The 13,763-nt window shown below is 46.0% G+C and overlaps 1 long non-coding RNA gene across 1 annotated transcript; it reads left to right on the top strand.

The window, feature by feature from the left end:
- The first annotated feature begins 2,572 nt into the window (after positions 1–2,572).
- On the top strand, positions 2,573–4,657 carry LOC125758776 (uncharacterized). Its single transcript, XR_007416406.1, has 3 exons — positions 2,573–2,643; positions 2,708–2,873; positions 4,554–4,657. It is a non-coding gene; the product is annotated as an uncharacterized LOC125758776 (long non-coding RNA).
- Positions 4,658–13,763: the final 9,106 nt, after the last annotated feature.

The raw sequence follows: 13,763 nt of genomic DNA, 5'->3' as shown, positions 1-13,763 counted from the left end.
TGCTTCTAACTAGAGTTCCTTACAACAAGAAGTCGTTGATATGCCTGCCCGCTTTCGAAATTCGCTCTCGCGTAGTTTCTAATTCTTTGCGTCGGCAGCGCGCGCGACCAACGTTGTGGGAGAGTCGGAATTCCTTCCATGCTTTGGTAGAAATACTGAAGAGGCCTTGTAAGTGGGTGCTTGAGGGAACGCCTGCTGTTGTGCCCCATTTATTTCTTTGCTGTTAGCGGCAGCGCACGTCAAGGTATGCGAATTTATATTTGGACGGTTGCAGAGCGCATATTACAGCGTTCGCAGCGCACTTCATGTGCGTTCTCTGCGGGCAGCCATTAACGAGGTTTCGCTGTACAGAATATTGAGAGGTATTTGTTCACCTTACCCGCTTTGTTTCTTTATTACATCAAACCTGTGTATTCTGTGTTTCTGCACCTATTTTTTTCTTGATGCTTGGCCCGACTTCCTCTAAAAACTAATGAAGTGCGTATAACTCAACTCAGCTGACCGAGCGACGTTACAGAGCATATAATACTTTCTTTTTTTATGAAAGTGCAAACGTTTCCTTTTTTTGTGTGTTTATCTACGTGTAATAGGTAGCTTTCTCCTGCATAGTGAACATGGCCCTGAGCAATGACGTTGTGGCTTGGTGTACGGCGTTTAGTGTTTTGTAGTGGTCATTGCATGATAAGTTCTGCTTGGTTGTATAATGCTGTGTATCTTGAACATTGCTGGCGGGAATGTGCGAACGCATAGCTTCTTGGCGTAGTATCATTGGATGACCTTCCTTACGAAGCTTTAAGTTCCTGGCGGAAGATAGATAACCTAGGTAAACCTAGTTTACCGAATGGACGTGTGGGGCACATCCATTCGGTAAACTGATACCTCGATTGACTAGCCAATGGGGCACGGGCTTGACGTGTACACGCGCTACCATGCGTCATCGCATTCCGCCTGCGTTGCGGTGGAACACGTCTTCTCCTCGGTAGGAGAAACTCGGCGCGTTTCGGATTGGCGTGTTCCCTGCTGAAGCTCATGTTAGATACGCGGTTGTTACCTGTGGTTTACACACAACGGCGTGAAGCCCTGAACACCTCTGGAAAGTGGGCTCAAGTGCGCTCGTAGTACAGGCGGTGAATCGTGGCACATGTCACATGTGATCTCTCAGTGAGCACCAACGCCGACGCCGCTGTTCTAGCCGTGCGTGAAGGCTTATTGTGGACATCTATCGTGACTACCTTTAAAGAATCCCGGTTTTCGGAGAGGCGGACTTTGTTTTTAGTGGCGTATTGAAGGGCGAATTAATCTTTCGTTGGCTCTCGCCCGTTTTGTTCACCAGTGCTTGGCGGCAGTAGTTATTAGACTTCCATCGTCGAACAAAAGTACCGACACAAATTTTGAATGACGCAACCAAGTGTGTTCGAGATGTGTGTACGAGATGTGTTCGCCGCTGAACGCAAATTTTTTTAGCTCTTTGAGACGCACGTTCTGTCGCGCGTGAGGTTTAGGGCGTTTGAAAAAAAAAAAGCATTCGCACGTTTTGGCTGACAGCTTTAGAAGGACATCCGTTCTATACCTCCGCCCTATCGACATGTAGGCCACAAAAAGAGCAGCTTGGCAGAAAACGGCGGCTCCCGAACAGCTCAGACGACTGGCATATGACGGAATGGTCTGTGTGTTTTGCGAACGTCATTGCGCATGCATTGAACGTCATTGCGAACGTCATTGCGCATGCATTGTTGATTCCTTGCATAAACACTTTCTGCAATGGAGGTTCTCTGAGCCCGCCCACGTGCTCTGGTGTTATTCGTCTGCATGCTTAGCCTCACGTCCGTGCAAATGCGCATGCCTTTAAAGGTGTTTGAAAGTATTAGGAATATGTTTCATTTAGGTATAGCATTTAATGTTAAAGATTCATTCTCTCTGAATTGGCAAAAATGTGTGTTACAGTCAGGCATTAGCCTCCTTTCCTTTCTCTTTAGGGCTTTACAGAAGTGCTTACCGTTATAACAGACTTTTCTATTTCTTTCGGTAATTGCAGTTTTTTATTCATTTCAGCGATGTATGTCTGCAGTCTCTCTGGCACCACCAAGACTACTGTGTCACGTTTCATGAAGTATGCCGCACTGCACAAAAACATGAATCTATTCTTCATGAAGTGCCCATTGGAATAGCACAGAAAAGTGTTCCGAGAGTTCCTTCTCTGAGCTAGTGCTAGAGATACCAAGGACGAAAATAGGACTGTAGAGAAAACGAAGAGTCCAAAAGGATTTATATGGTTTTGTGTCATGGAAGCCCTAAGGTGTCATAGTGCCCTAAGGTGGTGCCGCATCTCGAGCTACCAGAAGGTAAGAGAATAATTTGACAGTGGCCTGCTTCTCAAATTGTTCGCTGCTTTAATTTACCTTCTATTATTAAGAGAATTTATTTATTTATTTTTATTTTATATCACATCTGCAATGTCTGTAGTTCAATAAAAATATTGTCTAACTTTTTAATTGTCCTAGTATGCTTGTTTGAACTCCAGGGTACAGGAGTTTTAATGACTACTTATCGCATAATTAACTTCATAACTTTTATTATTGCAGGCAAGTACAAGTGAAGATAACGTCGGAGACGTGCCGTGCTCCCCTTTCGTCATTGCCAAAGGTATTGTTATGGATATTTGCAATATATTGCTGAATATTTCTAAACAGGAAATATTTTGTTCCAGGAGAGAACTTTCTGACTGCCGGGGTATTTACCATCTGTATTGATACCCATGCTGTGATCGAATCCACCACACGGTGCCAGGCATTCAAGTTGATGCTCTTTACACACTTCGCCTTTACTATTGAATACCGCAAGGAGGTCAGCCTAACCCTGGTGTTCACACAAAGGTAAAACTTAATATGATTTTTCTGACTTTTTCAACAACATTCATGCAACTAACTTAGATAAAGCCACATTAGATAGTACAAAAGTAGACAAGTACTGGGGAATTTCCAATATCTGATACTACACTCCCATTTGGCTAAGTCAATGAGGGTTCTGATGGAGGGTATGACTAAATGGAAATGTTCAGCTTAAGTGTAAAACTCTACGGGAATCCTGAGCGGTCATGAAAGATTTTAAGTAATAACGTCAGTATATGGAACGGTTGACGTGTGAAGTATTTTTAATCACTGTTTAATGAGGATTTCGAAGGGGCACCAAGTAACATGACAATTTCCATTATATTAAGTAAGAGCTAGCACTTTTTTATGCAGTTCTGCTGCCGGAGCAAGGTGTGTGCCCGGGCTAGTTGGTATACCATAATTGTGAGCACAACGCAGAAAGAGAGACAATAAACAAAGGACCGACGAGGATTGGTGCAATCAAGCGAGAATTTTCTATAAGCAAAATGGGCACAGATTGCATCAGCAACACGTCTACAAGTTTATTTGGCATCTATAGCTACACACAACTTTTTCATATCTCTTATTGTTTGCAATGGAGAACATGTGCACGCATGCGCTTCAGGATGAATATGTTCTTTTCCTGACTGTCTGGGGCAATGCCATAAAATCCGTGGTGAAAACTGTGCCCGTGGTGTCCCATCATCGACGTTGTCCGGGTCTATCGCGTTACAATGGTTTCAGTGTAATTTTTAGCAGATCTAAATTGTGAAACACATAGTGCCTACCATGCAATCATGCGTGTGCACTTAAAAAATCGGATAATTCGGTGGTGTTCACTGGTCCCAGCAAGCACATGCATTGTTTAATAACACCTTTGTTTTGTTTAATAGCATGGTAGCTTTGTTTCAACTTTGGGCTATGCGCGCACAATGTCACAAAGCTCATACATGGTGGAAGCTGTTGAAGGTGAGGGCCTTCAGCGGCAGTCCGCAAGTTCACATAAAACTCGCTTGTTACATTCCGACGGACAAACGATCAGTTGCGGACCGATTTTTCGGCGAAAAAATGATCATCACGTGGGTGTGGTGGTGTTGCTCGAGGAGGTACGTAATAAGGGATGGTTTGAGAAAACGTTTCGGCTTAATACACGGGGTCTTGGGCCGCGGTCTCATTGTGAACGATGAACCTAATGACAGAAATTGTGGCTTTTACTCTTGTGCAAAACAGGTACTGCATTTGCGCATTCATCAAGAAAAAGAAAATGCATTGATATAATAGTCATTTGTTTATATTTTTCTTGATACTCTCGATAATTGGGCATTCGGTTAATTCAGACGTTTTTTCCGGACCCGTGAAATGCGAATTAATGAGCTTTTATTGTATTTGGGTGAGTGTTTAAAAGCACGTGAACCTTGCTCGGTGAGGAGCATTATTTCCTTTAAAGTCCTTACACTGCAATAAGTGACATTGCATGTACCATAATGCAATTTTATAGAAATGAATCTCCATCTGGATCATGAGGTTATTTTTTAACTGATTCCACACACCTTAAAGCGGCAATGCGAGGGTTTCTTGAGCGCTCTACCAACATAATCAATGTTGTTCTCAGTGTGGTCCATTATGTTCAGCATAGTCATGCAACAGCGTGGTGCACCTAAAAATACCATTATTCGTTTTTAGGGCAGCCGCAGCACTCAACCCTGACAGAGGGAGCAAGGTCGAGAAGTCAAGGAAGCAGCGCCGCCTCACACCACAAATGACCAACTTAAGCAAAGCTCTGCGAGACTATGAATTTAAGTGCTACAACGCAAAATTTGCAGTGTCATTATGAATATACCGTATTTACTCGAATCTAAGCCGATGTTTTTTTTTTCGGAAAAACGATGTGCGAAAGTGTGTGTGTGTGTGGGGGTGGGGGGGGGGGTTGGCTTAGATTCGAGTACAATGATAAAGTTTTTTTTTTCTGGCCTTGCGAATTTCGCGGGTCGGCTTATAATCAGGTACGGCCTAGATTTGAGTAAATACGGTATATCTACACAATTTCCAAACCAGTTTGAATCTACGGTGACAACATGTACCTAGTTTTCATTATTTCGCAGCTGTTTACATGCAGCATTCCCTGTGCTTAAATAAAGATTCGTTTCTTTTATCATGAAAGGAGAATCTACTGAAACGTGCCTGTTTTTATTGCGTTATTTACTAGAGTGCTGGAGGCAACATCTCGCGGTTGTAGCTCCAAGTAGTTCACAATGTCCGCTCGGTGCTCGGCTGCTTACCCGAAAGTCGCGGGTGCGACCCCGGCCGAGGCGGTCGCATTTCGACGGAGGCGAAATGGTAGATGCCCATGTACTGTGCGATGTCAGTGCACGTTGGAAACACCAGATTTTCGAAATTTCCGAAGCTGTCTACTACGATGCGCCTCATAATCATATCGTGGTTTTGGCTTGTATAACCCCAGATATTATTTTAAGAAATTGGAATATATTTGGATTATGCAAACGCAATATATTGGTATTTTTGCCATTGCATTTGGCTAAACAAAATATTTTTGCGTATCGCTTGTACGAGTGACATAACTACTTTTTAGTACTGAGGAATGCTTTTCTAAGAAAATATATATAAGTTCATCTTTATGCATAAAAAATATGTTCCAGAATTAAAATGCAGTAATGAAATAGCAGGAGGGCAGTAACAGAAAACACAACCTTTGTGACTCGATATCCGAACTTGTACTTATAGATAATGTTTCTGTAAAGGATAACAGACACTATTAGCGAAATAACAGATAAATGAGAACAGAAAACAGTTTTTTTTTCAGTGTCTGAAAACTGAAACGTGTTATTAAACATAAAATTTCTGTACTGTAAGAGTGAATGTAACAGTGAAATAACAGAAAGAAGACAAACAGAAAACCAAGTTTTTTCTGTAACACAAAACTGAACATTGTGTTTATGCAGAAAAATTCTGTAAAGTAAAACTGAAAAAATCTGTTAAAACACAGAAAACTTCAAAATGGAAAACATAGCTTTACAGAAATTTTGTGGAAGAGAGCTGCCAGACAATTTCTGTTTTTTTTCACAAAATATTTTTTACAGTGTGGGTGATATATCTATGACCGAGTGCATAGCGCCAGCGGCGATTGCCGGTCAAAGCTGCCACAAGCAGTAGTTTCGTTTTCGCCGCGTCGCTTCAGAACTGTGTAGTAGCTATTCATTATTGTGCATTAGCGAGCCAGGTTTATTCAGCAGCGGATGCTGTGCCGAGCAGTTTCGTTTCGACTGTGGGGGCAGGCCGCACACGCGCCTTCGGAACTGCGTGGTCGCTATGATCGTGTCTTAATTTAGCGACCGCACTTTTGTCCACAGCGGATGCGGCACTCAGTAGCCTCGTTTTGACTTCGGGCAATGCGCGCGCAATGTCACGCAACTCGAACATGTGGAAGCTGTTGAAGGTGAAGAGATTCAGCCGCAGTGCACATGCTGGCATAAAATTCGGTTGCGACATTAGGATGCACGAACGATCATTTGTCGATCGTTTTTCCGGCGCAGAAGGTATCTTCACGTGCGCGTGGTGGCGGTGGCGGTACGTAATAAGGGAGGGGGTTAGATCACGTCTAGTTTGTTTAGTGTTAAGACACGGCTGTCTTGAGCCGCGGTCACATTGTGAACGGAGTTGCGAATAGAGAAATTTGCGGCATTTGCATTGCTTTTATGCCAGATATGTACCATGAATTTAAGTGGTCATCAACAAAATGCGAATGCATTGATGTAATAGACACTTGTTTATTGTTTCCTTGATACTTTCAATAATTCGGCATTCGGCTAATTCGAACAAATTTTCCGCGGTCCCGACATCCCATATGTCATCCCATGAGCAATGTATGGGTCTAAAGGCAGATGAAGGGGCTAAAGGCAGATGCACCTGCCTTTGTCAAGCAGGTGCATCTGCCTTTAGCCCCTTCATCCCAGAGAACGTCTGTCTGAATAAAGCTGAAATTTTAAAAAATAATAATACATATACATAGCACATTTCCTTTGAACCAGTGTTAAGATCCGCGGTTTGACCCTGCGACTATCCATTACAAACTTACAAATCTACACTTCGGATATAACGAGAATATATGAGAGATGATCATCTTAGTTGCGAATGCATACAAAACTTTTGTCCAGTGTGACTTAGAGATGTGAATGAGACCCGGCGAGGTTGAGTAGGTGTGAGTGGTAATGATCGAAGATGGGAGCTATTAGACGTGTAAACGCGAGTATCTGTGAACGGGAGTGTACTTCAATAGGGACATCAGGGGCCGCATGTGAGTGTGAGTAGACCGGAAAGCTTGGCATGATCATTCATGAGTAGACTCATTTCAAAGGCGTGAGTATGAGTGAGTGACGAGGGATGTGAGCAGGCACGAGTATGAACGCAACATTCGAGTGTAATAGGTGTGAGTATGAATGTGAATGAGTACCCATGGGAGTGAGTAGACATGAGTGAACGTGAGTACAAATGGCTGTGAGTAGGTGTGAGTATGAACGCGAGCACCGGTGTGAGTAGGTGTGAGTCAGTACTTACCAGTGTGAATGGGCCGGTGAGTACCGATGGGTATGAGCAGGTATGAGTATAAACGTGAGCGAGTGCCCATAAGTGTGAGTACACTTGAGTGTGAACATGAGTACTTATGAGCGTAAGTGGGGGTGAGTATGAACGTGAGTGAGTGCCTATGAGTGTGAGATGGCGTGAGTGTGAACACGAGTGAGTGTGAACACGAGCGCCACTGACATCGACGGGATGGCACAGTGAAGAAAGAAGAGGTCGGACGTGACCTCGTGCGGCGCGGCAGCATGGCTGGCGCGAGGGGCGCAGAAAAATAAAGAAAAAGTTAGTTGGTTTTAGGCTTCGGCGCTAGACGGACGTGTCGAGTCGTTTTCTTATGTGTGCTCCACAAGTGAGTACGAGTAGATATGAGTAAGAGCGTGAGTAAGTGCTATGAGTGTGTGTACGTGTGAGTTTCAACGTGAGTGAGTAGGTATGATAGTCAGAGTATGAACGTGAGTGAGTACCAATGAGTGTAAGAGGTGTTACTGAAAGTGAGTGAACACTTATGAGTGTGAACGGGCGTGGGTATGAACACGAGTGAGTACCAATGGTGGTGATGTGTGAGCATGAACGCGAGTGAGTGCCTGTGAGTGTCAGGAAGCGTGAGTATGAACTTCAGTGGGTGTGAGTGGGCGTGAGTATGCCCATCAGTGGGTGTTGGTGGGCGTGAGTATGAACGCGAGCGCCTATGAGTGTGAGTAGGTGTGAGTATGAACATGAATGACTACTAATTGCTGTAACTTGGTGTGAGTATGAACGTGAGTGAGTACGTATGACTGTGAGTAGGCGTGGGTATGAACGTGAGTGAGTGCCTGTAAGTGTTAATATGAACGTGAGTGAGTGCCTGTGAGGGTGAGTAGGCGTGAGTATGAACGTGAGTGAGTGCCTGTAAGTGTGAGTATGAAAGTGAGTGAGTGCCTATGAGTGTGAGTAGGTGTGAGTATGAACGTGAGTGAATGTCTACGAGTGTGAGTAGGTGTGAGTGTGAACGTGAGTGAGTGCCTATGAGTGTGAGTGGGCGTGGATATGAACGTGAGTGAGAGCCTATGAGTGTGAGTTGGCGTGAGTATGAACGTGAGTGAATGCTTATGAGTGTGAGTGGGCGTGAGTATGAACGTGAGTGAGTGCCTATGAGTGTGAGTGGGCGTGAGTATAAACGCGAGTGAGTGCCTATATGTGTGAGTAGGCGTGGGTATGAATGTGAGTGAGTGCCTATGAGTGTGAGTAGGCGTGAGTATGAACGTGAGTGAGTGCCTATGAGTGTGAGTGGGTGTGGATATGAACGTGAGTGAGAGCCTATGAGTGTGAGTTGGCGTGAGTATGAACGTGAGTGAATGCTTATGAGTGTGAGTGCGCGTGAGTATGAACGTGAGTGAGTGCTTATGAGTGTGAGTGGGCGTGAGTATGAACGCGAGTGAGTGCCTATGAGTGTGAGTAGGCGTGAGTGTGAACGTGAGTGAGTACCTATGAGTGTGAGTGGGCGTGGGTATGAACGTGAGTGAGAGCCTATGAGTGTGAGTGGGCGTTATTATGAACGCGAGTGAGTGCCTATATGTGTGAGTAGGCGTGAGTATGAATGTGAGTGAGTGCCTATGAGTGTGAGTAGGCGTGAGTATGAACGTGAGTGAGTGCCTATGAGTGTCTGTAGCCGTGAGTGTGAATGTGAGTGAGTGCGAAAGCTGAAAAAATTGGGGTGAGTGAGTGTGAGGGATATCGGCCGGTAATTTCACACCAATGACTTCTCCTGATTTATGAATAAGTATTATTTTTGCAATCTTCCAGTCATCTGGCAACTGGGATGAGGTAAGCGATTTTCGAAAGATTAGTCCAAGAAACTTGCTACACCCTTCCGCGTACCTTTTCAGAAACTCGTTAGGAATATTGTCTGGACCACTCGATTTTTTTGGACCTAAGTGAAGAAGCAAGTTCAATATTCCTTCATCTGTGACTTCGAGGTGATCGATGATTGGCGAATCGAGGGATAATACTGGAGGAATGATACCATTATCAGTCGTGAACACTGATTGGACGGGACGGCGCGGCGGACGGGACACTGACTGACGGGACGGCGCGGCACGGTACGTCGTACAAAGCTTCTTTCTCGGCTCTCCCCCTGCCTGGTCTTTGGCTGTGCAATTATCAAGAGAAAGCAAACGGCTTCCTTTGAGCAGCGATGGCCAGCATGGGTTGCGGTCAAGCGACCGTTCTCAGAGGTCGGCGGCCCGAATGTGTGGGAAAATGAGGAGGACATCCCCCGCTCTATGCCGTCGCTCGAGGCGACAGTATGCGTGACCCCAGCAACGACCGACATGTGCTTTCGCAACAATGCAAGGTCGAATGCGTGGGAGGCAGGGTCAAGCAAACGCCTTTTCTTTCCCAGAACCGTTTAACGACTGGCCCCGCGAGTTCAACTCGATGCGTATGGGAAAATGGCGTGAACGCGCCAGGGCTAAGATACAGATGTATTTCGACCGTGAGAATCCCTGAGAGCGTGGGATAAGGAGAGGGAGAGCCATGATGGGAAAGAGTGCCAAAACGCCTGTCTGCACTGTAATGACACTGCTGTCGAGACTAAGGACGGCCCGGTAGGGAGGGGCTTAATCTGAGGATAAACGGATTGGACAGGGGAATGCCGAGGCGGACCACCAGTGGCCACCTCCCCTTTTCTTTGTTTACCGCAAGGTACTTAAGACTGCACGGAATTCGTTTCCCTTCAGTCTAGGCTGTAATCACTTAGCTGATCGATCAGTAAGACTCCGTACGATGCAACTTTCGTCTGGGCCGTAACCACCCGGTGGTCGAACAGTGAGACTCGGTTCTTCGTATGTAGTAACAGTGTTCTAGGCTCTAACTTAAGAAAAGTTAACTAGAAGAGTAAGGCGCTGTTGATGTCTATGTTATCATCAGTGTGCTTCGGCAAGATGTACATATGACTGTAAATATTTCGCTACAATATACCTTCAAGTTTTTATTACCTCCAACCTGCCTCCTGCTTCATCGACGTCGAAAAACCAAAACCTCTTGGCGACCGCTCCACAGAAATTCATTTCCATTCCTGAAGAGACCTTGCCTTTTATACCAATCTCTCAATTCTGGCGCAGCACAACAGCATAAGAGACGCATGGAGGGAATGCGTTATTTAGCATGCAAGATATGAATTATACTCAACTGAAATAGATGAAAGAAAAGGAGCCTACAAGTCAAAGTGCCTACTGTGGACTGAGCGATGTCTAACACTGGCGTGAAGTCCCAAACCACGCAAATACATTTAATTGGAACGATCTTTTTCTTTGCAAAACAGTTCCCACTTTCCGACAATAGATGATTACTGTTGTTTAGGGAAGCTCAGAGAACAAAGAGACGTGTTACTGTATTTTCTTGTTACTAGAGATGTCCTTTACGCAGTAGCCACCACGCTCTGGAAACACAATGTTGGACATTTTTAGATGCGAAGTATCTTAAGGCGGAGCTCAATCCGGTGGTGGTGGTGGTGGTGGTGGTGGTGGTGTGCGGCGTGACCACCCTTACTGCGCATGCGCATACCCTCTCCACACACCTCTTCTCCACTCACCCTCTCCCCTTCCCCTCTCCCATTCCACTTTCCACTTTCCCTCTCCCATTTCTCTCTCCACTTTCCCTCTCCCCTCCCCCTCCCCCTTTCCACTCTTCCACTGAAACGCGGGCTAGACATGCCGAAATTCTCCTGCGCAACGCCGCGATGAGCTCGAGCGCATGCGCGTCGCCTCCCCTTCTCCCTCCTCTCCACCGCTGCCCCCCTCTCGCCCGCCTGTCGACCGCGTTCCCCGCTCGCCCTGTGAGAATTAACGGCCGGGCTAGATGGAAGATACGACACGCGTAGCGTCCCTCTTCGCGTTCCACGACGCGAGGTCGGTAGCATGCCCAACGAACGCCAACGAAACGCGATCGTGCAAGTGCTCCGGCTTCGCATCGCCTCATGGTCCCCTTTAGCGGGAGATGGTGTAATTTTCTGCTTTTATTCTCATAAAATTGATGCAACATGTTTTTTCATAATATCATTCCGCAGTCCTTTTAGAACATTTTGGGGGACTTTGAACAAAATTGAGATGGTTTTTTTTATTATAGATTTTTGAATCGAGGAGCACTTGAGTCTTTTTGGTGTTTCGAGCATGAAAATTTACTACTTTGAAAATTACTAGAGAAATAAAAATGCAGAGATGCATTATTCACATAAAGGCCTATTCATACTGCAAATATGAACAAGCTAAGATGTTTACAGAAGTAGCCATAGCGTCCCAAATGTGACTGATTTTCACGTTTTCGTCCGGCGTGAAGGAATTCGACCATCCCTTACGCCTCCCTACGACGGCCCGTTCAAGATGCTCAGCCGGACAGAAAAACTGTTACCATTGAGCTCAACGGGCGGGAAGAAGTCGTCGCTCTGGAATGAGTCAAACCCGCATACTTAGCCACCGCCCCGCCATTATGCGCTTTCGACCACTAAGCCGCCCCTGCAACCAAGTTTCATTTTCTCCTGGATGACTTGTGCCGTGAAGCTTGTTGAATATGTGACGGCGGAGTCGGAATGGGACAAACGGACGTGTTCGACCCCGTGACACGTCGCAAGTGATGGTGCCGGAAGAAAATGGGAGGGGAATGTCGGACAGCACCAGTGATGTGGTGGATGAGCGGATGTCCCTAAGTTCGACGTCTGTAAGTTGCGCCGTGGCGATTTCTTCGAAGTCAAGTGTGGATGCCGATATCGCGTCGATACGGGAGAGGGCATCTGCAGCCGCATTGACTGGGCCTTCAATGTACCGGACGTCCACAGTGAATTCGGAAATAAAGTTGAGGTGCCGTATTTCTCGTGCGGTATAAGTATCGGGGTTACCGCGAAAAGCGAATGTCAAAGGCTTGTGGTCCGTAAGGACTTGAAAGCTTGAGCCTTCCAACAGATGTCGGAAATGTCGAATGCCCAGATATACGGCCAGTAGCTCACGACCAAACGTGCTGTAACGCGTTTCTGCCGGTTTCAGTTTCTGAGAGAAAAACCCGAGTGAATACCAAGAATTCTCGGACTAAGACTCACCGAAATTTTCCTCAACCGGACTCACTCGGACTCAGACTCACTGAAATTTTTCACAACTGCATTCACACGGACTCAAACACACCAAAATATTACTCACCCGGACTCACTCAGACTCAGACTCCCGGCAGGATCAGAGTCTGAATGAGCCTGAGTGAGTCGACTGAGTGTGACTTGGCTGGCCTATGTGTCGGTTAAACGTGGCGGTGCGCTAATGACCGCATGCGCGAGCATTCGAACAAGGTTCAGAAAGCAGCTACAGATAGTCAGTTATCTCTTGATTGTGACAGTTGCGGTTGCCATCCATCTTTTAAAGATACCACTTTCTTGTCAAAATAACATGACGAGCGCGCGCGTCTCATTTCAGAAGCTTATCACATTCACAACTGCGGCGAGGCATGTGTAAGCCTCCCCTCGATTTCCATCCTTCCGGAGGAGATAGAATTCATGTCCCATTGATCGCCTTACCGCCTCTGCGCACGCTGAGTCTTCAATTTTCTGTAGTCTCATTGCGATAGTGGTGAAGCTTATTTATGCTGACTGAAGGAATAAAACATACTTGGTTGCAGTCAGCGCCGTGGTCTCGTGTCCTTTCTTGTTTCGTCTTTTTAGCGCTATTTGTCACTCGTAATTACGAACCAACCGGCCCAAATGCGTACCCTACTACACTTCCTGATTGCTTCGACTGAAATCGATTCCCACAATACATAAAATCTGCCGTATTTCTACCTACGCATTAAAGAGGTGCCGGGTATTGGCGGCAAGGAGTTACGGAGTCTCCATCTATCTGACGTGCCTCGATTGCGTGCTAGGTAGGATACCGCCGGCGCGCTCCCTATAGGTTTTTCTGTCGGCGCTCTACAAAAACGCCTCGCGGAAGCCCTCCAGGGCATTTCTGTAAGTGCTTTCGAACGGAACTGTGTTCTTTGCTGTCAAAATAATAATTTTCGACGAACTGAAAGCATACGATAGTCTACAGTCGCTGTCTCTTTGCAGAAAACCGAGCACCCGTTTCACGCGGTCACCGCGTTGAGACCTCTCAACCGGCTTCTTGCGTGAAAGGTAGTCACTCGTGACTGCAAGCTATGTGAAATATTTCGTTAGAGTAGACTGCCTGTATAACCAAACGGAGCATAACAGAAAGAAGCCTCAAGCCAGCGATCGCACGGGTTCGCGACGACTGACGGTGCCTCTGCATGTATGAGCGTCTGCATGTATGTGCGTACTTATGG

The sequence above is a fragment of the Rhipicephalus sanguineus genome, chromosome 6 (genome assembly GCF_013339695.2).
Source record: "Rhipicephalus sanguineus isolate Rsan-2018 chromosome 6, BIME_Rsan_1.4, whole genome shotgun sequence".
Lineage (NCBI taxonomy): Eukaryota > Metazoa > Arthropoda > Arachnida > Ixodida > Ixodidae > Rhipicephalus > Rhipicephalus sanguineus.
Note: the sequence above shows the minus strand (reverse complement) of the source record. Positions and strands in the feature narration are given on the sequence as shown.